The sequence below is a fragment of the Ceratotherium simum genome, chromosome 8 (assembly GCF_057802395.1).
Source record: "Ceratotherium simum simum isolate JZ-2026a chromosome 8, ASM5780239v1, whole genome shotgun sequence".
Lineage (NCBI taxonomy): Eukaryota > Metazoa > Chordata > Mammalia > Perissodactyla > Rhinocerotidae > Ceratotherium > Ceratotherium simum.
Genome location: NC_141907.1, coordinates 62,292,357 through 62,317,233, shown reverse-complemented (window position 1 = coordinate 62,317,233; position 24,877 = coordinate 62,292,357). Strand labels below are relative to the sequence as shown.

General features: G+C 43.2%; 1 protein-coding gene across 10 annotated transcripts in view; it reads right to left on the bottom strand.

Moving 5' to 3' along the window:
- Positions 1-24,877, bottom strand: part of SHROOM3 (shroom family member 3) — a 310,752-nt gene that overhangs the window by 64,094 nt on the left and 221,781 nt on the right. Inside the window, exon 1 of one of the 10 annotated variants that reach the window (XM_087434460.1) lies at positions 14,266-14,496. The exons of 8 other annotated variants lie outside the window; for them this stretch is intronic. The gene's annotated coding sequence lies outside the window, so the exon portion shown is untranslated. Of the gene's footprint in view, positions 1-14,112; positions 14,238-14,265; positions 14,497-24,877 lie in introns of those variants that run through there. One more of the 10 variants, XM_087434463.1, reaches the window with a different exon arrangement.

Sequence of the window (24,877 nt, the reverse complement as noted above, 5' to 3'; positions counted from 1 at the left end):
CAGTTTTGCTGCCTTATGTTTCGAAGCAGCCAGAATGCTTTTTGAGATTAAGCAGATGGAAGTGCATTTACACAGGGCTAAGTTGTCCTCAGAGCCCTTTGCAGAAATTCCTCTGGATTTATGCTGGGTGCATGTGTGCACTCGTTTTCATAATTTGCCTTATGAAAAACCCTGTTCTTGGTTTCCTGTGTTTCTTTTTTTTTTTTTTTTTTATCCTGCTCTGTGTCCTTCATGCATCACGCTGGCCTTATTATCATCTCCTGATCCTGTTAGCAGGTCTCTAGTGTCATCGCCATAGGCTCCCCAGCAAGTTTCCCTCCAGTCTCCTGGAGGCGGAGAAGGCCTGAATTCTTGGCTTCTTCAGTGTCTGGAGGAAGACTTTTAAGAACTACCCTTGGGTACAGACTTCTGTTTTTGTTTTTTTGTGAGGAAGATCAGCCCTGAGCTAACATCTGCCAGTCCTCCTCTTTTTGCTGAGGAAGACTGGCCCTGAGCTAACATCCGTGCCGATCTTCCTCCACTTTATGGGGGACGCCATCACAGCATGGCTTGACAAGTGGTGTGTCGGTGTGCGCCTGGGATCCGAACCCAGGCCGCCAGCAGCTGAGTGTGCGCACTTAACCGCTACGCCACCGGGCTGGCCCCCAGACTTCTGTTCTTAGCTCAGCGTTGCTGTTCTTCATTTTCTGATGGCTGAACACCGATCAAGGGTTTCACAGACATTCTCAATGGATCGCCCTTTCTTTAAAGGCCCCTTGTTCCTGTTCCTGACCTTTTGGTAGCTATACATTTAGACTTAACCTTCCAGGTCACTGTCCCTTCATTACTCTCCTTCTTTGCTTTTTTAATCATTACTTACTATCTAGGAAGCTCACTCTGCATTCCTTCAGGCCCATATCCTATCTGCTTTCCATCACAGGCATGCCACTTACTCAGACTTAAAGACCTCTCTGCCTCGCGGCTCACCCACCCTGGTCTGGCAGCTTGGTTATTACAGGAGGGCCACACGTAACCCTTCAGCTGCTTGTAGATGTGATTTGTATGTCTCAGCTCTGTGTCCATTTGTACCTCCTGCTCTTGCTGCTGCTTTTTCTCATTTGATTCCCCTGAAACCATCCAAATGGATCCATATGTACAATTTATACCACTGCCATTTAGCATATTTCTGATTCTTTCTGAAACCATATGCTCAACTATCTCCAGATCTTAGCCAACGACCTCTATGTCAACCTTGTAAAAAGACTGGAAAAGGGTAGGTAGGGGAAAAAGCCAAATGACTAGCCAAATCTTTTAACCTACCTAACAAATATTTAATCTGCTACAGATTTACTTTCGACTTCAATCTGCACCCACTGAGCCCTGTGACATAGCCAGCCCAAGGCAAGTGCATGAGAAAATCAAGGGCCCTCATGCAGGGCTTACGGTTAAACTGATGATGTATCTTCAGCACTGGAGCACATGGCCCTAGCTACAAACACTCAGAGCCTGACCTTAAATCAACTCTGATAAGTGGCAGGCTGCATAATGTGAATGGACGACGTGGATTCTGGAGCCTCCTGCTTGGATTCCTATTTGGGCTCCATCATCTCATAGGTGTTTGACCTTGGGCAGGTCATGGAACCTCTTGTGCCTCAGTCTCCTCCTCCATAAAATAAGGATGATAATAATAGCACTGCATCAAAGGGTAGTTGTGGGGCTTGAATGGATTAATACGTGTAAGGCACTTAGAATAGTGCCTGGCAATGAATGTTAACTTGTTACCAATAGAACGGAAGCTTACATTTATTGGGCACATGGTAATGCCAGATACTGTGCTTTAAAAACAGTTATTCAGTTAATCTTATCATTTGAGACAGTGATGATCCTCATTTTACAGATAAAGAAAGCAAAATGAAATAAGACGAGTAAAAAGAGGTCCAGCCAAAGGCCATGCCCTCTCCACTCCACCTCTCATTAAATGTCTCTGAGGATCACTGGGCTTTGCATACTTTTTTCTTAGGCATCGGCCACATGCCAAGCCATGCGGGCCTGTCATTCCTTCCACATCACCCTTTTGCTACTCATGTGAGACAAAAAGATACGCGTAAAATTAAAAGACCAGCAAGTATAGCAGAATGTTACTACTGGGGGATAAGATTATAGGTGATATTTCTCTTCTCTTTTTCTATATCTTGCAAATTATTTACAATTAATATTTATTATTCTAATTACCAGAAAAAGTCAATTAGCCTTATTTCTTTTTCCTACTCTAATGAGTCTGAGAGTCTAATTTCTCCATATTTTTAAAGGAAAATCTTTGTGGGGAAATGGAAGTGGATATATCTATCCTGGGGGCAAATTTGGGCAGTGGAAAGACTTCACACTGGTGGTGGGTTTACTTTGGGAGCGCCAGCAACCAGTGAAAATACTCACCGGAGGAGGAAGCAGGATTTCTGGGAAACCCGTATCAGGAGAGGGAGATGAAAGCTTCCTGAGAAAATTCAGCCTCCACCTTTCTTCCTTCACCCTCTTTCTCTCTCTAGTGCTCCCAAAGAACCTTGCAAATCTCTACAGCGAACCATAATAATTCTTTACTTTGATATCATCCATCATAGCTTGAAAGTACCTTCCATACATTATTCCACTTGGCCCTCATAATAATCCTCAAGTGCCAGTAGAACAGATATTATTTATCCCCATTTAACAGATGTAGAGACAGCCTCATAGAGGGACAGTTACTTGCTTGAGTTCAGGACTTGTAAGCTGCACAACTGACACATGAAGCTATGGTCCTTAACTCTAAGTTTTTTACTCTCTCTTATTTCATATTGCCTTCGGATTCTACAATCCTAAAAGTCCATTGACACAGGTGACAAACATTTAATACCAAACCTTCTTTAAAGGGAAAACTTCTTCAGAAGAAAGTGGAAAGTTATTGAAATTCAGATGGGAACCTCTGTGTCCCTAGCCCAAATGTCCCTAGATCTAGAGAAAAGCTGAGGTTAGATTCTGAAGGGCTCCCACCCTTACCCCTGCCACCCAGACTGCATTCCTGCTCCTGACTTGGAACTTCCTAACACTGGTCACAGTGCCGAAATGATACAGGACATGTTTCAGCTGAGACTCACAGCTCACTTCTATACCCAGCCCAATCATCCATTCCCTCAATCAACAACTGCTAAGAGTCAACCATGGACCACACAATGGATTAGGCACTGGGACTGCAATGGTGGCAAAATAGACATGATCCCTCCCTCTGTGGAATTACAAATTAACGGGGAAGACAGGCAAAATGATTATACAAATATATAATTACAAACAATGATAAGTGCCAGGGGGATAGAGTATACAAGACCACAAGAGCAGTCCACACTCGGCACACCTCCTTCTCCTTTCCATTTACTCTTACGTTGTCTGTATATATGCTTGTTTCCCTCCATTCATACACCTCAAGGAGGGCAGGTATCAAAGCAGCAGTCCCAGAAGTAATTACCTTATGGAGTGCTCTGAGGCAGGCCATGTGCTAAATTATTACCTGCACAGCTTACTGTAATCTTCACAACCAATCCTGAAAGCAGGTACTTTTACTATTACATCCCTACTTTACAGATGAGAAAAGTGAAACTCAAGAGAAGCAGAGGAAACTGCTCAAGCTCTATTGGAACAAGAATGTGAATCCAGATCTGGCTGATGACAAAGCCTATGCTCCTAACCACTATGCAACAGTCTTAATCTTAACAAATTTTTCTTTCCTTCTTTGGCCAAGTATGGTGCTCCTCGAAGAGATGATGCCCAATAAATATCTGCTTAATAAAAATATGCTGAGTGGACACTAGGCCAGCTTCCTGGTAGGCTCCCTGCAGTTGTCTACCCTCTCTCATCTGGATGGGCATCACTGTCCTCCCAGAGTGAAGTTCTCTTGCTGATGCTCTGCCTGGACCACATCAGTGTGTTGTTGGTCTGCTAGGGCAGGTGGGCAGGGGTGCACAGAATATAATGCAACCAGTGCCCAGACCCTCAGCTGAGACAGCAAAGGGCACACAAAACAATCTTGACATCCTGCGTTATGGGACCCTTATGGAAGGGTAAGGTTGGGGCCAAAGAGAGAGCGTCCCAGTCCCAATTCCTGTGACATACCTCTCCCAAGCCGCACTGCATGGTGTGGTACCAGCAGTGACCTCTAGGAAAGCATATTGGAAAGGATCTACTTGGGGGGGGGGGCAGCAAGAGCGAGCAGCAACGTGGTGGAGGTAACACAGGAAGATATATTTGGTTATACTTCCTCCCCTATTCCCACAAAACATTAGGAAAAAGGCGTTTGGATGGTTAAATAGACACCAAAAGTGTCCATATATGCACGCACTATTACAGAGGGCAAGTGTACTAGACCAGCAGCCAGGAGACCAGCACCAGGTTGGTGCAGAGAAGCTTTAGGATTCCTCTTACCTTTAATGGCCTATGAAAAAAGGGCATAAATAACAAATCTTGGGTGAGAAAACATAATTTCTGAGTACCTCCATCCACAAGTGATAAGCACTCTCTACATGCAGGCTCCAAGTTGGAATCTGTGTGGAATAAAAGACAGTTTCTCACCTCTAGTCTCGCTGGAAAGACACACAGGATTTGGAGCCAGATGGACCTGGGTCCCAATCTGGGCTCTGCCAGTCGCTGGCCACTACTATCTCTGAGCCTCAGGACCTCCTCTGTAAAATGCGGACAGAGTTTTATCCAGCTGGTGGCATTGCTATGGGACCCAATGAGCCTGCCATGGCATATGGACAACCACTACAAAACGAGAGTTGATCATCCTTCAGTCAAACTGGTCTGAGAGAGATGAATATGGGAAGTCACCCAAGGGATATAAGGGGATGATGGTATAATGATGGGCTCTTTAATTCCTTAAAAAGGAAAACTGCAAATGTCCAAAGCATTTGGGGAAGGATCTAAGTATTAAACTCCAGAGTGGAGGGTTTTTGCATACAAGAACAGGAAACATGGGGCATTACCTTAGGAAGGAACTAGACAGAGGACAGAGCAACTGGTGTGAAAGAAATGGTTGCTCAAGCATCAACAATGACAGAATTAGCCTATAAGAGTTCTTCTAGATGCCTCCTCTCACTCGAGGGAGTCTCAGGCACTGAGCTGGGATGGCATGTCAGTGAATATATCCTCGTGGCTGTTTTAAAAACATAATGAGTTTGGGCCCAGTTTTTTTGAGCCCCTGGAGACCCCCCACTTCAGGCTCTGGGGCGAGAGACCCCTCCCCTCCTGCAGGTGGGAAGAGGTGGAGGGACTCTGGCTCTGGAAGGTCCCTGGGATCACAATGTGATCTATGGAAGCCAGGGTTTCTCTCTCCCATCTACATGCAAATAAGTTGCTCCAGTCCAGTCCTCAACCTGCCTAGAGAAGAGGAGTGGACATTAAAAATGTAAATGGAAGGGCCGGCCCGCTGGCATAGGGGTTAAGTGCATGCGCTCCGCCGCTGGCGGCCTGGGTGCACTCTGCTGCTGGTGGCCTGGGTTCGGATCCCGGGTGCACACTGCTTGTCAGGCCATGCTGTGGCGGCATCCCATATAAAGTGGAGGAAGATGGGCACAGATGTTAGCCCAGGGCCAGTCTTCCTCAGCAAAAAGAGGAGGATTGGCATGGACGTTAGCTCAGGGCTGACCTTCCTCAAAAAAATAAAAATAAAAAAAATAAAAATGTAAATGGAGATTGTCATTCATTGGGAGAAAATAGGTCCCTTGCTAAATTTGGCATCAGCTGAGGAATCTTAGCAAAAATGAACTCGCCCCCTTGTTTGTGAGGGAGGCCTAATCCTTACTTTGCCCAAGAGGATTACTGGGTCTTAGAAGGAAGCTCACATGCACTTTTTTTAAGCTCGTGCCAACTGCATTTGTGTCCACAATATACAAGATTCATTCTGCTTTTTAGGGTAGATAATAGACATTCCATGCTATATAAATGCCTCCAAATCTCAAACCTAAATGTTTCCAACCTTTGCTATCACCCAAAGTGGGTCTCTGTGTCCTAAACTTTCCTCAGCTGTTGCTTTATATTCTTTAGAAGCACAGTTTAAATGGAAGACAAGGTACCAAAATGCAGCCAATTCATGGAAAAGTAACTGCCGTTTACAGCATACCTTTTCAGGTGTTTGGCTGAGTTTCCACTTATCTCCATCATTTTTCCTTTCTTTCCGTTACTACAGGGTTAGTGTAATGCAGTCTAGAGTTTTTTGTTTTAATCCTGTATGTCTCTACTCATCCCAACACTATCCTATCCTCTTCAGGGAATTCTGGACCCCTTAATTATGTAACACAAAAGTGGGACTGCAAAATCTTTGTCTTGGGGCCAGCCCGGTAGCGTAGTGGTTAAGTTCACACACTCCACTTCGGCAGCCCAGGGTTCACGGGTTCGGATCCCGGGTGTGGACCTACGCACCTCTTATCAAGCCATGCTGTGGCAAGCATCCCACATATAAAGTAGAGGAAGATGGGCACAGATGTTAGCCCAGGGCCAATCTTCCTCAGCAAAAAGAGGAGGATTGGCAACAGATGGTAGCTCAGGGCTAATCTTCCTCACCAAAAAAAAAAAAAACAAAAAACTTTGTCTCTAGTTTAGCATGGCGCTCTCAAAAATATCATTTAAAAACATTATAAATCGGCACCTGTGTTGGGCTTTACAAAGTATTTTTACATAAATTTAATCCCCATAACAACCCTATGAAGTGTTCTTCCCCTTTCACAGAAAAGGAAACTGAGGGACAGGTAATTTAAATAAGTTGCTCAAGATCACAAAGAAAGTGGTAAAGCCAGGACCCAACACATTATAGGGCTCCAAAGTGTGCCCTTAACCACCTTCTACAACAGTCCCATCACCTAAGGGCTTAGATATCTGTAGGCTGAAAGAGCCCTAGAAGAGAGAGTCGCAGGGCCGGCCCCATGGCTTAGTAAAGTGCGCGTGCTGGGCTACTGGCGGCCCGGGATCCGGGCGTGCACCGACGCACCGCTTCTCCGGCCATGCTGAGGCCGCATCCCACATACAGCAACTAGAAGGACGTGCAACTATGACACACAACTATCTACTGGGGCTTCAGGGGGAAAAAAAAGGAGGAGCATTGGCAATAGATGTTAGCTCAGAGCTGGTCTTCCTCAGCAAAAAGAGGAGGATTAGCATGGATGTTAGCTCAGGGCTGATCTTCCTCACACACACACAAAAATAATAAAATAAAAAGAGAGTTGCCGTATGCCAGGAAGAGCATGACAATTCTTCCAGTATTGTCTTCCACAGGAATGATGATTTTTAATGGTTTCCACTGGTAACTACTATCCCTTACCCTTACTACAGGGGACTGTAGTTATAATTCTTGTTTTAACTTGGGGCCAATTAGACAGAGAAGGAATTTAGGCCTCCAAACACTATCTCAGGAGGCAGCTTCAAGACAAACTCTTAGCTAGTTGTGTTCTCATCCCGAACCTCAAGTCCCCACCCTATCCTCCAGCTTCCAGGGCCTGCCTGGTCTTCCAGGATGGATGAAACCTGCCTTTGATATCAATTCCTTCAAGATCAGAGCCTGGCCTTGTTAATGTCGACTACCCCATAAACAGATGGTACTGGGTACAAAAGCTGAAGGGAAAGCAGGTTGGGAAGTGAGTGATCATTTTTATTGGACTGGGCAGAGCAGCTCCTTCCCCCTCCACTGGGCACTAATACACAGAAGGAGCCCACATCAGGCAGGAGTTTGGCAGGGTCATGGGGCAGGCAGGCCAGGCCAGCCTAGGACAGGAAATACTCTGTGAGCTGTGTATTACCCCTCATCTCCTCTCCCACTATAACCCCAACACACCAAGCCTGGGAAAGGTACAGAATTCACGACAAAGAGAAGGTACTGGACTGTGACCCCATGTCACGAATCCAGCGGCGGATCCGTGGCCTCCGCCCCAGCCAGACCTGGCTCAGTAGGGGAGGCAGCCTCCTCTCACCAAGGCATTCCAGCTGCTAGTGGTGAAGAGGTAACCATGGGAACCGACACAAAGGGCTTAAAGTTGAGGGAAAGAGGCTGGAGGCTGGAGGCTATGGTGAAGCAGAGAGGGACTTCAAGTGACAATCCTGCAATTCTCCTAACTTTAGCCATGCACATCTATTGTGAGTCAGACTGAAAGACGAGTGGAGCTTGCATACAGCACAGCAGCCTTGAGGAGTCAGGGACAGCCAGAGAGCTAAGATCCTTGTAGGTTTTCCTCCAGATTTCTTCTCTCCCTTCAGAGGGCAGAGCTCTAAGAGATTCATCTGCCAGTAATTCTGCCCTGAGATAATGTGGCTCACCTGGGTGGACAGAACTGGTACACAGTGACATTCCTTCAGATACGGGGCTGCAAGGCACACTCTGCCAAGGGGCTCCTCCCACACCCCCTGGCTCCAGCCCACTGCCTCCAGCAGCGCCTCCTCTGCACGCTGGGGGGCTTCTGTAAACAGACCTGGCACCACCTGGGTGGTTGAGGAAATGGTGCTGAGATTTGGGCTGTCTAGCTGCACTGCAAATGAGAGGCTTGGATGTCAAGAACATTAATACAGAGCATCTTGCACAAAAAACCAGGACTTTGGGGGTGGGAGTGGGGGTGGTATTAAGTAAAAGGCTCATATCTAAATAGGAAATCATGTCCGTATATTTATTTAACTACATTTTTCTCCTGGGCATCTACACATTATTTTAATAAATTGGCCAATGTGACTTCGTATGTCTTCATTAAATCAACAGGGTTCTCAACCTACCACCTGGGATTTATTTTGACTTAAAGTACCATCTCAGGGTTCTCCAGAACCTGGGAGGTGCCAATGGAAATGGGAAATAGGAACTATCTTGGGTCAATAGTTGACTTTTCCTCTTACTCTGACAGGGCTCTGGAGCACATTTCCCACCTTGCCTTCCTTGTGGAGACCAAGACAATACTGCATCTATGTGAACCTTACATGGGCTTCACAAAGTCTGGGTCAAATCCTAACAGGCCTGGTTCTCCACATTTTTTGTTCACAAATCGACTTCTTAATTGGAGTCACTGGGGTAGGGGGTGAAGGACAATTCAGAGAGGCCCACTTTTGAGGGCTGGGGAAAGAATCTGACAAGTTCATTAGCGCCTCTCCTGCAACCTGCCCCCTACCCCGCCCTTGCATGCAGCCCATACCGGGGGCACTGGTGCCACTTATGGTCTTACTTTCTCCCTGCAATAATTAAATCTTAAAAATAATTTTACCTAAAAGTAACTGAAATCTATTGCGAACCTCGTCAGTTGCGAGGCAGGATCTTGAGGGGTTCTAACCCTGGCAACCTCCATGCCCTCAGCTGGCTATTTAATCTCCTTTGTGTTTTGTTTCCTCACCTTTAAAAGAGAATAACAGTGCCTACCTCATAGGAGTGTAAGGAAGGCACAAGGAGTTTCAGACAGGGCTTGACTCTTAGCAAGTACTCAATAAAGAGTAGAAACTAACACCCACCAGGTGCCAGCCTATTTATTTTTACATATATTTTGTCATTTAATCCTTATAACAGCCTTAATCTGGTAAGTATTAATACCTCTTTCAAGGTATCATTACCACCATCTTGCAGATGAGGAAACTCAGGCTTAAGGAACTTAAGAACTTGCCCTAAATTCTTAGTAGGAAGCAGAGCTCAAATCCACACCTAGGTCATTCTGTCTCCAGTCTAAGACCTTTCCCTACACTAAACTGCCTTCTTTATAGAAGACCACATTGTTGTCATTGTTGTTATTTTTAGCAAGGAATAACAAGAGAGAACCTCAGCAAGAAACTCTGATGTTTAAGAAAATAGCACTAACGAAAGAGAAACAGGATTTTAAGCCTCCCACTGTAAGCAGGAGGCTTTAAAAACAAAACAAAATAAAAAACCAAGACTAGCCTAAAACGGAGCCCTCTGCTCTAAAAATTTCCAAGAGAAATGGATACACATTCACACTCACAGTCAGGGCGCCTAGGAACCCTTGAGTGTAAAATGTCTTACTATTCATCATTGAATTCCCAGAGACTAATACGGTTTCGGTAAATGTTTGATAAATGTTTGCTGAATGAATTAAACCAACTCAACAACAAAATGCCTCTGTTGGAGTTGGCAAAGTATACAATGTCTAAACCAAGCACTTTGTTGAACTTAAATAATTTATGCTTAATAGATTAAGTAAACTATTATCATATTTACCACTCTGTCCAAGGTATTTTACTGAAAATTCAAGTTATATAATTTGTCCCCTTAAAAAAAGCACAATATTGATTTGATAGAGATTAAGAGGTTTTTTTCCACCTACGTCTTTGGAAAGAGGATGTGAAACGTAAACCTTTCACCTGGATTCCCAGAGGATGCTGTGAGCCTAGTCTGGAAGTTCAGTCTAACTAATATCATTAAATCAGTCTTCAAAAAAAGAGGCGTTTGCTTAGTGGGTACTTCCTCTCTCTGGGATTTATCTCTGTCGGCAAAGCAAAGCCCCAGTGGTATTTTGATCAGATAGGCAAGAACTTTAAATTTAATTCCCTACATTCTCAAAAAGGGACCCATTAGAATGAAGATACATACAATGCTAAGGATATCAGTTAACATGTTACAAGATCCTTGATAACCTTAAATAAATGAAATGACTCACAGAAATTGCAAATAATTTTATCAACACCAAAAGCACATATTTATCACAGTGCACGGAATGATTAGCTGACATTTATTGAGTTCTTACTAAGCTAAATACTTTCATTATCTAACTCAATCCTCAAAACAACCCTACGAAAGAGATGTTTTATTATTGCCCAATGTTTTGAGGCTCAGAGGCATTTAATAACTTGCCCAAGGTAAAACATACCTAGAGGCAGAGATGGGATATGTACCTTTGTCTCTCTCTAGAACCTAAATTCTTATTCTTCTAATTGAACTAATGCTTTGCATACAATAAAATGCATAAGTCTTAAGTGTTCAGTTTGATAGTTTGATAATTGTGTATACCCATGTAACCATCACTCAAAATGAGACATAGAACATTTCCATTGCTCCAGAAAATCTCTCCTTACATCCTTCCAGTCAATTCCCCAGAGGCAACCACTAACTTCTGTTGTCACAGATCAGTTTAGCCTATTCTAGCACTTCATAAGTAGAATTGTTTATGTATTCTTTTGTGTCTGTCTTCTTTCAGTTTAATATAATCATTCTGAGATTCATCCAAGTGGTTGTGCATGTTACTGAGTTTGCTCCTTTTGATTGCTGAGTAATATTCCATTGTATGGATGTACCACAGTTTGTCCGTTTTCCTGTCAATGGACATAGGGTTGTTTCCAGTTGTTGGCAATTATGAATAAGGTTGCTATGAACATTCTGTATAAGTCTTTCTGTGGACATTTGTTTTCATCTATCTTGGATAAATAGCTAGGCATAGAAATGTTGGGTCATGGGGTGGTGTATGTTTAACTTAGAACAAACCTAAATTCTTAACCCCTGTACTCTACTCCCTCTGAATGGCACTAGCGTATTAACATGTTTGATTTCTCCTCCTATATGACAAGCTTCCTGAGGGCAAAGAACCCATCTCCCAGTTCCTGGGCTGCCTCCCACATAGTAAATGTTTGCTGGACAAATGAATGACCATTGTTCATACACCTAGTCCTTCACTGGGCGTTACTATAGCAAAAGAAAATATGCTTGGCATGCATGGAGAAATATGACAAGCTGAAGGGTGTGAGGTGTGAGGTGGAGGCACTGCTCATTCAAGCAAAGTGAAAAACTGCCCAGCCAGGAGACTCCTCGCTTGCCCTTTTTTTTTTTTTTTTTGGACATAACCTTTCCTAGAAAGTGAATCCCTCCCAGTGACCCTGCAGGGAGAAAGAGGGGGGGGCTGCTCCTGATCAAGTAACACTATGGAAAGGGAGGAAGGTGTCACCGCAATTGAGGTCACACAGTGGTTAGAATTACAGGATACTTCTGTCAAACAGGAGGGCAGAGGAAGCAGCAACCCATGAAATCCTGACCTTCTGAAAGAAACCAGCACAGCGGCAGCACTGCTGGAGCCCAGAGGAACAGCCGCCAACAGAAGTTACAGGAATCCCTGGTTTTGGTAAAAGTGCTACCAAGTTTCTACATTGAAAATGGAAAGTCAAGAAGACATTTGGGGGAGAAAGGAAAAAGTTGATGTAAAAATGTAACCAGATTTAACATACAAGACAGGATACTGAAAAGAACTTCCGGTCCAAAGTAGAGAAAGCTCTCAGGCACACCATCCTTAGCTCAGAGGTTTATGACACACACACAGCCCTTCCCGCCTTTGAGGCTGAACTTTTAATTCCCACGAATCAATTCATTCCTTTACTTTAAATCACAGAACTTACACTGTATTCAACCTATAACTCCGTAAAAAGTAATTAAATCATTGTTGGTTTTCTATCTATAAATAGAAAAGGAATGGTGAGTCCTAGTGATAATTTTAAATCTTTCTTACCAAAAGAGAATCTTTGTTTTACATAAAACAGGGCTTCGCCTCATGCCGGACTCAGGTGCTTTGGGGGCAATCTTTATTTCCTTTGGTCCCAAGTTATTGAGGACTGAAATATGTTTAGAATTCCTCAGTTTGGGGTTCTCAGAGGTGACCTGGCCTTCCTTTATCTAGACAGTACTGCACTGAAGCCATCCTAGGCAGATGGATGTTTATCCTATTCTTAAAATCTCCAGGGAAGTAAATTCTCTACAACATCCCTTGGTAACCTTCTCCAGGGTTTTATCAAGTGTATAGTGAGGAAGTTCTGATGCAAAAACCAATAAAAATATTAACCCTATGAGCCTAACTACACGCACTGGAAAGGGGTATGTGCTTGGGCACTTTGCCTTAATGGTAGAGAGATGTATTTACAAAACAGGCTGTACAAACAGAAACCATTTGTCAGCAGCAGATGTGGGAAGTTGATTCAGAGAAATTGCCACAATAAATTCTGCTCCATGAACCATGAACCATGTGAATAAGTTACTGTTGGTTATAACATTTTTTAAAGTACAAATTTATTTCCTTGTCAATTCCTAGTTTACTTCCTAAACCAGGTTTGTTAGCAATTTAAAAAATGTCCATAGCTGCAAAGTTTCAAATGACTAGGCTTCTATGAACAACTAGGCCTTAGCAAACAGAACATACATGTCATTGTCAGGAATAAGAGTTTACTTCTTGCTCAGTTCTGTACACTCCACCGTTTCTGCCATGATCACGTAATACTTTTATAATCCAAAAAAAACCCATATTTTAAAAGACAAAAATATCCACCAAAATTAATTAAAATGTAAACCAACTTCTGGTGAAATTATTTGGGGGAAGACTTAGCCATATGTCTAACCAACATGCTTTTAATTGGAAATGATAATTTAACTAGCCTTTAAATATTAACTAAATAGAAATAGAAAACGCACAGAACTGTCTTTAGGAACCTCTGGGCTAAGATTTCCTGTCACACCTTGATATCTCACAGCAGTCTCTCCACGGAGACTACAGGCATGTGGGCACTCATTCGCCCCCACTTCGTGTACAGAAGTGCACCACAACACTACGATTTAAAAAAAAAAATGTAATGCCAAAATACATTAGAGAGAGAAAGAACGGACATACCCCACCCCCACCGGATGCTGGATGTATTGAAATTTTATAAGCTTTCCCCTACCCCTTAGGAAAGCACTTCTCTCTCTCTGACAACTCAGAGTAAAGCATGTGTCAGGTACAATTTCATTTTCATGATTTAATTTTTGCTACATAACAGTGGAACACACTTTTTAAAAAACTGCCTTAAAATCTGGAACAAGTGGGGGGGACGTGCCCTTCAAAACACATTTAGGGCCTTTCCTACAGAAACAAATCCAGTAAAATTAAGAAAGGCAAGTCGTTCTAAACTCAGCAGGGGCCCTCGTGGGAAGCAATTTATTAAAATTAAAATATTCCACAGATGATTTCTTCTGAAAAGTTTTCATGCTGTCAATAATCTGCAATTCTTTTCCTCTTAGAGTGGCAGTTTCTGCCTCCCTAATAAAAAAGCCAAGGCCCGGAGCGTCAGGAGCCCCTACCCCCACCAGGCGGGCTGCTGGCAGTGAAAGCCAGCCCTGGGACCCGTGCTCACCGAGACGGTTTTCCAGAGTCGCCGCGGGGACCGAAATAGACACCCTTTAGAAAGCAGACGGCGGGGCACACGCCCTCCCTCCTTCAAAGCAAGCAGCGCGCCTTCGCGCCGCGGCCGCCAGCCCGGGGAAGCGGAGCCGAGCCCTGGACTCACCATCGCCGCTCGCGGGGCTGCAGGCCGACGCCAAGTTCAAACCTCGCCGCCGCTCCGAGGAGGCGGCGCGGGGCATCGCCGGCGGGCTCGGCCGAGCTCAACAATGGGCGGCCCGGCCGCGCCCAGCGCCGCCGCGCCCCGGCTACTGCGGCTGCGGCGCGGCGGGCCCGGGGCGCGCGGCTCCAGGGGGCTGAATCCGGGCGCGGGGGCCCGAGGGGTGCGGGGGCGCCCGACGACCACGCCTCCCCGCCGCGGGGGCCGCGCCGCAGGGGCCGCGCTCGCTCCGCGCTCGCCACCAGGTAATCCCACAGGAAGCCTCCCGGATTGGCCCGGGCGCTCAGCACGGGATTTGCATTTCAATGGCAGAGAAGGCTCCCTAAGGTTTGAAAACGGATTCTGGGATGGAAGAGTCGGGCTCCGATCGCCCCTCCGCAATCAATGTCCTCTGGTCTTGGTGATATTAAGGGGACCGACGCACACTCTCAGTCTCCCCTTTATCAGTTCACAGAAAGGTATCTTCACCGCCCCCCACCCCACCCCATTTTGAAACTAAAGGGGATCCAAAAGCAAAATATCAACTTTAAGAAGCCCGCGCTCACTTTTCCGGGGCTATACAGTTAGTAACTGATCAAATGAAGCATGAATGAAGCAAGGTAAAAAGTTCACAGCTTAACAAAAAAAAAAAAAGCTCACATTACGAGGAAAATAACCATCCTTTTTCTTGGTATGTCTTCCTTTCAGTATAAGTGAACTGGGGAGACTCAGGTTGTTGCTGATTGGCTGACGCTGTTGAAACCCCCCTTTGCAGCCCCTTTTTGTTTCCATGCGCATCATTTCTAGATGAGGGACAGGTGATTATTTCAGTGGTTATGACTGTGATCCCTAGGGAGATTTTTGATTCAGTTTTGCAAACTTGGGCCTTAGACAATAAACATTGGCATTTGTTTTCCATCTATGATATAGTTTCCCAGTTAATATTATTAGGGAAGGTATGGTGCTATTTTCAGTTTCATCTTTCTTCAAAGCTCTGCCAGCCTCTTTCAATGGCGGTAAGATTCTTTTCCTTAGAGAGTACCTTTCTTAATTGCTTTCACGTCATCTCCAGAGATTAAAATAACAGTAAGGTTTGAAATTGGCTTTATTTCTTCTCACTTAAGCAGAATCCCTGTAGTTAAAATTTCAGGTTATATATTTTAGGCAATAAATGTGCACATAGACACAAGAAGAGAATGCCGAATCAGGTAGGAACTGGAAGCCTCAGTTCCCGTAGAGCTGAGAGCATTTGCGTTTACGTGGCTGTGCTCTTTGTTATAGCCTGGCCGAATGCAGAAGCATCAGCCGCCACAGCAACCACCGAATAAACCTCTTTACTGATATCTTCATGGACAGGCCCCCTCACCATACGGTATCATCCCCTTAAAACCGCATTTTGTTTTCAATATGGTATCACAAGCACGTACAAACATACACACCTGTCACACAGTCAGCGGGGTACCCACACACATTGTTGCTAGGCATTGGAAGCAGGGAAGCTAATGTTGCCTGTCCTGTGTCCGAATGTCCTGTGGGAATCTAGTTTTGGGCGGAGGCAGATGATGTTCAGAACTTAAGCTTTAAAAAGTGGTCAGACTTACAGTTCACAAAGCACACTGCCGCCACCACCATGTTGAGGAAATAAGAAGTGTTAGCTGGAGGACACAGCCAGGAGCTCTGTAGGCAGAACAGATAAGACCTCCTCTCCTGCTGCGGCTTTATCTTGTTTTTAAGTGTTCAGGGTCAGGTGGAATCTCCTAAGGGTGGAACAGATCCCCCTATTCCTCTGTGAAACATCACTTTAAATTGCTGATTAAAAACACATTTTGGGTCCAAATCTTACCTCCCACACAGGCTGTCTTATACCAGTGAAATCCATCACTATGACGGAGGGCCCTGGGCTTCCACTGTACCACAGATTCTGGAAAAATGCTTTTTATTTGTAACTGTGATCCAGAGTCATCATCAGCTATTTGCAGAAGAAAGGAAAACAAGCTGTCTCAGGGGATCAAAGGTGAGACTAGAAATGCAGAAATCTCCACAGCAGTATAAAATTATGCTAACGTCTCCGCAAGAGCTAGGGGCGAGTTCCCTCACCTGGTACCTCAGTTCTCCTGCAAAGTGGCCTGTCCCTTCCTTCACAAAGCACAACTGATAAATGACCGTGAAATAGTTCCACATATCAAGTGTGTGTATGGATAAACTCCAAGCTCGTTATTAAAGACGGTCTCTGTCAAGTCACACTGCCCTTTAGTTCCTGTATGAAGACCACTCTCTATCAAGTCACACTGCCCTTTAGTTCCTGTATGAAGACCACACTCAGAAATGGTGCATCACACTAGAATCCAAAGCGTTTTTTTTTTTTTCAATGAAAACAGATATATTGATCGAGAAATAAAGCTTTAAAAAAGGCTAAGATCTTGGGGGCCGGCCAGGTAGTGTAGTGGTTAAGTTCATGCGCCCAGTTTTGGTGGCCCGGAGCTTGCCGGTTCGGATCCTGGGTGTGGACATATGCACTGCTTCTGAAGCCATGCTGTAGCAGCTGTCCCACATATAAAAATAGAGGAAGATCGGCGTGAATGTTAGCTCAGGGCCAATCTTCCTCACCAAAAAAAAAAAAAAAACCTAAGATCTTTTCTGAGAAGGTAACAAATAGGAAAAAAATGCACAACCTGCTTTTAGAGACAAGGGCATGCATGGCCAGTCAGGACACTGCTATTTGCATACTTTTTCTTTTATTTAAAGTCATGGGGCCGGCCCCGTGGCTTAGTGGTTAAGTGAGCGCGCTCCACTGCTGGCGACCCGGGTTTGGATCCCGGGCTCACACTGACGCGCTGCTTCTCCGGCCATGCTGAGGCTGCGTCCCACATACAGCAACTAGAAGGATGTGCAGCTACGACACACAACTATCTACTGGGGCTTTGGGGGGAAAAAATAAATAAATAAAATCTAAAAAAAAGAAAAATTTAAAAAAAAAAAAAAATTAAAAAAAAAAAAAATAAAGTCATGATTTTTTTTAAAAAACAGCTTTATTGAGATATAATATTTACATATTATATTTACATATAATATTTACATAAAATTTACACTTTGAACAAAGCACATTTTTGCTCCCCCACCCCCACCCTTCTCTGATGCTGGGGTGGGTGGTGGCAGGAAAATATAAGAGAGACTGGAATAAGTCCCTGACAGAGTGGGGACCACAGTGCCCGCCTACACAGAGACATCAGAGTGAGGTGTGGAAGGTCCACCGAGGTGGTGATGGGAGCAGGGTCATAAGTCAAAAACAGGAGTGGTGACAGGATAGCAGCTGTGGCAGCCAGTACAGACACTTTGTGCATTCAGAGGCCAAATGGATCTCCTCCTGTCTGAAATATTTCAACCTACAAACCCAAATTTCAGTTTGAGATAAATATGATAACCTAAAAATATTTAAAATCACATCAAATTAGATTATTCTAATTGAGGCTCTAGCATAATTCAGAATGGTTTGATTCATACTGTATACATATTTAGAAGTTTGTTTTTCCATTACAATTGTCAAGTTTTATTAGTAAGAAGAAACCTGTGAGAATGAGCCTTTTTTTTTTTTTTGGTGAGGAAGATTAGCCCTGAGCTACCATCTGTTGCCAATCCTCCTCTTTTTGCTGAGGAAGATTGGCCCTGGGCTAATATCCATGCCCATCTTCCTCTACTTTATATGTGGGACGCCACCACAGCATGGCTTGATAAGTGGTGTGTAGGTCCACACCTGGGATCCAAACCTGCAAACACTGGGCCACCGAAGCGGAGCATGCGAACTTAACCACTATGCCATGGGCCTGGCCCCAAGAATGAGGATTTTTTTTCAAACAAAAAGCTTAAGAAATTTAGGATTACTTCCCTATATCTCTAAATTCCAGATTCAGCTATTATTCTTTGAATTATTTAATTTCAGTTAGTCTAATAAATTTAATTAATTGTATCTTTAAAGAAACTACATATAGAAATCATACATAATTTAGGTTCTGAATTAATTTTTTCACTAATTTAGCTTCTTTTCTATTTTATGGTAATATAGTTTATAATATATGTTGTACTTTATGAAACTAAATTTCACTAAGAAACAGTGTATCATTACTTCTATACTTTAGAATATTAAACTAAATTTCACTGAGAAATAGTAAACCATTACTTCTTACCAATTCAGTTTGGCATTCTTTCTCTTATTCCAAATAAATAAAGTTTTCATGTGAAAAATATAACTACTTGAAACATGAGTCTTTGCTAAGTAATAATAATAATAACAGCAATTCGCTCTTGCCCCAGCCGTACAATAAATTCCCTGGTTCATCTATACTCTTCTTTGGGATGTTAACACCTTAGAAAAACAATGTCAATATCTGTTGAATGTTGAAAATCAGTTCTAGGGACTGTTTAATGGTCAATATAAACAACTCATAACCAAGAAAAAATACCTTTGAATCATGGATTGTTGCTTGGGAAAGAAAATATTAGGAAGAACGTATGGTGTGCTTCCTTTTCAAATGGGTGTTTGGGTTTAGTGTGAACATTATATAACTTCTAACGTAATATTCACTTTAATAAATATTTTAATTGCTTTGAACCACTCACAGCAAAATGTGAAAAACAAGTAAACAACCATCCTAGTGAACAAAATGTTAAAATGGAAATTTAAAGTAAGGAAATGCATTTAAGATCATTCCAAAACAGACAAATAATTTTTTTCATGAAGTGGTGATAACATGAAAGGGGAAAACCCTATAATATCTTTCAGCTTCTCAGAGTTGTTTACGCTTTACAACCACCTTGTACCCCTCTTGCATAGTCCTTTCCCATAAATAGCCCAGCGAGCCCCCAAGTCCACTGAGCTACACCTTCCTCACCCTCTCTCCTTATTTAAGGCATTTCTGCTGCTGGCAGCTGATGCATAGTGACAAGGGCACCTTGGTGTTTTCTGTTCTTCGTAGCCCCAGGACCTGGGTCCCAAGTAAAGGCCTTTATGCAACCTGCCTGTTACCCCTAAAGCTACTTAGAATCTTGCAGAGGTCAGAACCTAAGGAAAAGAGAGGAGAGGACTAGGTAGGTGAAAGTTCACTATTTGTGCCACTACCAACATATGTTAGTAGAGCACTCAACTGCAGTGTGCATGGCTTAGTGGGTCAGATTTGGGATCCTGCATCAAACCAGTATCGGTCTAAACAGAAGCAAAAAGGAAGAACAGAACAACAACAACAAAACCAGCAGAATAAAACTAGAAGGGATGCTTCAGAGGGTGAAGGTAATCAGCAAGTTTTTGTTCTCATGGAAACATAGGAGACAAAGGACATTTTCAATATTATGGGGGGGGGCGGGGTGGTCACTGATTAAGTAACAGTCACTCAGGTCGGCGGCCCCAAGTCATTAAGGAGACAAGGATTGAGAGCATTCTCTTTGGAAAGTCTTGGCTGAAAGATTAGAAATGCATCCTAGAGATTGGAAGCAACCTAAATGTTCACATAGCAAACGGTTAAATTAATTGTGAAGCATATCACACAGCATTTAAAAGGAAAGAGGTAGACCTATATGTAGTGACGTGGACACATGTCCATATGGTTAAGAGAAAAAGTTTCCCATTTGCTGTCTATATATACATTATATACAATATTTATTATATGTTTTATAAAAGTCCAGAAAAACATCTGGAAGGAGATGCTAAACTATTCCTGGGGAGTAGGAATTCTGGGGGATAAATATAAATTTACCTTTTGGCTTTTGGGGCATTTTTTAAAACAATAAGTATGATTTACTTTTTGAATTAAATGTATAAAAATTTTAATAATTACAAAAGCACCCTGGATTCTGAAATATTTCAACCAAATAAGGTAATTTTGATTAACTGAATATTTTACTTTCTGCCCACCCTTGCCTCTCGCTTTCTCATGCGCAGGCTTTGTAAGACAGCAAGGCACCCAAGAAATAAAGTTCATCCCCAAAGCTTAGGCTGAGCTGTCACACCTTGAGGGTGAATTCAATTTCCTATGAGCCTGAGTACTCCAGAGCTAATATGGAAAGAAAGAGGAAAAGGTAGAAAATGAAACATAGGAGAAAGAGAGAAAAAAAGACATGGAGAAGGAATGGAGAGGAGAAAAGAGAAAGAATGAGAGTAGCTGGAGGGCAGGAGAGAGAATACAAAAAGAAACATCAAACTCCTATAACCATGAAGGTGTGGTTGAACACATGTGTTAAATGCACAAGGAAGAACATACACCAGGCTGTTAACAGATGTTACCTAGGAGAGGTGGAATGGGGAAATGTTAACTTGCTGGTTTTACTTTTATTGTGTTGTGGTATTTGTTGCAACATCAAATAACTAACATTTAAAAAATAAAACACATTGTAGATAGACGATTATGAAGAAGAAAAAACTATTCAGTAAAACTGCTTTGATTGTAATGGGCAGGTCACAGCCTAAAACCTTCACCCTTCACCTAGATACATAGTCTTAATACGTATGATATTTGTTATCACAGGGATTTATGTAATGTGGGATAACAAGAGCTTTCAGACAAAAATGTAACAGAAAAGTGTGAAATTCCAGAAGTTATCAGATTTACATACCACCACCATCTTAAATGACAGTGTCTAGAAAGTAAATAACAATCAACAAGGACCACCGCATTGGCTGATAACAACTGTCGGCAGTTCTGCTCACTGCTCACATATGCATGTGATCCCCACTTGTTATTGCTGTGTCACCAATGACATTATATTCTTTTCTGGGCACACAGAATTAATATCTATGCCTAAAATAATCTGACAGCATAATGTAAGGAAAGGTCAGTTCTGGACATGAGTTAGATAATACCATCAAACTTCCAATTCCATTTATATTTTAGTTGACAAAACATATCATTCAGGCAGTTTCAGAATAGCTTAAAATAAGGGAATTTTCCCACTCATCTTTTTTCCCCTCCTCCTTCTCTTCTTTTCTCTCTCCTTGAACCATTTCAATTCAAATACCACCTACTGAGTACCTGCTAAGTGCCAGGCTTTGGGGACTTCAAGGAGATCACAGTTTAATTCAGAAACTCAGATAATTAAAGAAATTATTTCAATACCATGTGATAAGGAGAGTAGAGTGTGGTAGTCAAGAGCATCGACTGGATTCAAGAGCTTGTTAGCTGTGGGCAAGGTTGTTTTTTTTTTGTGTGTGTGAGGAAGATCAGCCCTGAGCTAACATTCGTGCCAATCCTCCTCTTTTTGCTGAGGAAGACCAGCTCTGAGCTAACATCTATTGCCAATCCTCCTCCTTTTTCTCCCCAAAGCCCCAGTAGATAGTTGTATGTCATAGCTGCACATCCCTCTAGTTGCTGTATGTGGGACGCGGCCTCAGCATGGCCAGAGAAGCGGTGCGTCGGTGCACGCCCGGGATCTGAACCCGGGCCGCCGGTAATGGAGCACGCGCACTTAACCGCTAAGCCACCAGGCCGGCCCCCCCAGCTGTGGGCAAGGTTAATTGATCTCACTAGGCCTCAGGTTTTCCTCTGTAAAATAAGAATAATTATATCTCCTATTGGTTTTTGCAAAGATTATATGAGATAATCATTGAGCGTGTGTGTCTTGAGGACAGGAGTAATAGTTAAATATTAATTGTTCTTATTCCCTCCACTGAATTTCCTTATAGTCCTGTATTTCTTCCCAGTCGGGGCCATTCATTGACTAAGGAAAGGATGACTCGGCAAAAAACAAAGGAATCCAGGCATAGACTTAACATTTGGAAGAATATGCAATTATTCAGAGCCAGTCTTTCTCCCCAACATTACAGCTTTCTAGGACTATTGAAGAAGGGCAAGGAGATTCAGAAGAGAAAAGAAAGAGAGTTAGAAGCTGGAGCAACTCTGAGTAGGAAGATGGAAGCTCCAGATAGGCTTAGAGATTTGAGAGCAGAAAGAACGTGGGTCCTGACCCCAAGTCTCCCCAAGACTCTCCCAGGAGTCTGGAGAGCTGGCTCATTCCCAGAGTTGCTGAGAACCCAGAGTAGGAGTCAAAGAAATGTCTGTGTGGTGTACCTAGGCAGGAGAGAGCCTCACGCTTTGCTTTCTACCAATTCTCCCAACCCAGGGTGGTCCAGGAGAGGCAGAATGTTTCTGATAAAGCCCAGAGGGCATAGATGCCTGATGGATGTGAGGCTGAGGTTACTACCATCCCAGCCGGGATGGTGACCAGCACTGACCAGCATGGCGAGATGGTGACATGGAGACAAAAGGTGCAACTTCACCTGGCCTACACACACACACACACGGACTCTGCCTAAGACTCACACCTCAGCTGCAAGCCCAGGAGCTGGAGGAGACTGAATTGGCTGATATTAAATTTCTGTCTCCTCAATGAATGAGGTCTCAAAACAGAAATTATAGTCAGTTTTTGAAAAAAGAAAGTTACATTTCTTCCATCATTGTGTTTGTTGCTCAAGATTTGTACCACCAAACATGCAAAATGCTCAGCACTGTGTATAGCACATGAGAGCTCAAAAATTTTAATTCTGATTCATAGTTCTATGTACTGACAGCAAACAGAGGAGAGGGTGTTTATGTCAGGGAAGGGTATAGAGAAGATGTCTGCGAGAGGTCCTGAAGTTGTGCATGAACTTACTGGGGTAAGAGGGGCGGAGAAAAAGGTCGGGGCAGAAAGTTTGAAGGTCTCAAAGCATCAAATAGCACAGGCCAATTGGGGAACTGCAAGTAACATGGCCAAGGCATGGGCCAGTGGCAAATGATGTCAATGGAAAGGCAGATGATGGAAGCGAGCCTTTTGGGCCATCTTCAGGAGTTAGACTTTATCTTGTAGGCAATGAGAAATCACTAAAAGTTTTACACCAGTGTCATGATCAGACCTGCACTTTCAAGAAGTCACATGATGGTATGTGGAGGATGGATTGAGTGGAAGGCGCTGGGCTCGTTAATTTTGACCATAATGCCTAAGGTAGAATCACACTCCTGTGGGGCCAGCGTTGCATCATGGTTAAGAGTACAGTCTCTAGGAGCAGAATACTTAGATTTGAATCCTGGCTGTAGCACCTACTATATGACCTTGGGCTAATCACTACCTGCTCCATGAGGCAGCTTCCTCATCTGTAAAATGAGAGCTAAAAATTGAACCTGAGTCACAGAGTTGCTAGGGTTTTAGATGTAATGCTTTATATGAAGCACTTAGAACAGTGCCTGGCATAAAGTAAGTGCTTATTGAATTCCAGCTCTTATTAATTAGGCTGAATTTAAAATCATGATCGACTTTGTAAGGAAGACAATAATGATTATGTCAGAGAATCATGGTAAAGTCTTCAACTCATCATGGTACTTATTTAAATTTTGGTCACCGAGCAAAATTTCAGGGAAGAAAATCCACTTTGTAAATTCACTTGTAAAAGGTAGAGGTCAAGCTGCAATTTAAACTAAACCTCACCAGCTCAAAAGTGATTGTAGTTATTTGTGCTGGAGAAAAAGTTTTTCCTTTTCAACGCTGAAGCTCTGAACAAGGTTGATACGAACTACTAACAGCTGCCACCTCCCATTAGCGGCAGCAACCTTCTGGAAGAAGGTGAAGTGGGCCTGGTATGTGAAGGGCATTTGACTCTTAGAAAAAGACATATGATCTAGGTGCCAATGAGTCCTGGACTGCCCAGTATCCTGAAAGGTAAAACTCCACAAGTGACAGGTCCTTAATAGCATAGGTTCAGCTGGAGTGCATTCAAATACCGGTATGTCCTTCTCACTAGGGAGAATGTGCCCAGGGAAAGTAGGGAGGTGGTGTGGGCAAGGGCAGACAGGGCTGAGCCAGCCAGCATTCTCAACCTCACCTGTGCCTGAGCAGAAGCATGAACGTTATTTTCTGTCAAGGGAAGTGAGTATTTTAATTAATGGTGTCTAAGAAGCATAAGAACTGAGGATTGAAATCTTTTCTGGGACGTAACCTGATATGTTCTGATGGAAGCTATAAACCTTTCTTTTTTCTTTCCAGAGAAATATTCATATGTTTCTGAAGATAAAGATAAATAGGATTGGGGGAGGTATGAGGAAGGGGAAGCATAACCCATTTAGAGATGGAATTCAGTGCAATTCCTATCATTGGTTTTCAACTTGTATTTTAACAAAAACTGCTTCCCTGTCTGAGAGCCTGCATGATGATTGGGTGGGGAGAGAGAGCCATTAAGACAGTGCAGGAGATAAGAGATAAAAACGAAGAAAGACTGGGCAGAGTAGACCTGGGATGGAAAACACTTGCATGCCTGGAAGGCAGTAGGTGGAGGGTTTTAAGGCCAAGTTGAGGTATCTGAATCTAATCATACAGGATACATAAGGAGATAGCAGAACTGGAAATAGAGACAGGTGATACTGTTATAAATTGGCATACAAATTGCACAAATGATTTATAGAAAACTGTTTTAATGACTAGAAGTATCGTGTTATTCCATGCTTACAAACCTATGACTTATTTATTGCGAAGAGCTGCTTCCCTGACCAAGAGAATTCATCAAAGTCACCAACAATGATTTCTTCGTAACATGCAAAATATCAACAAAACCAAAATTACTTTTTTT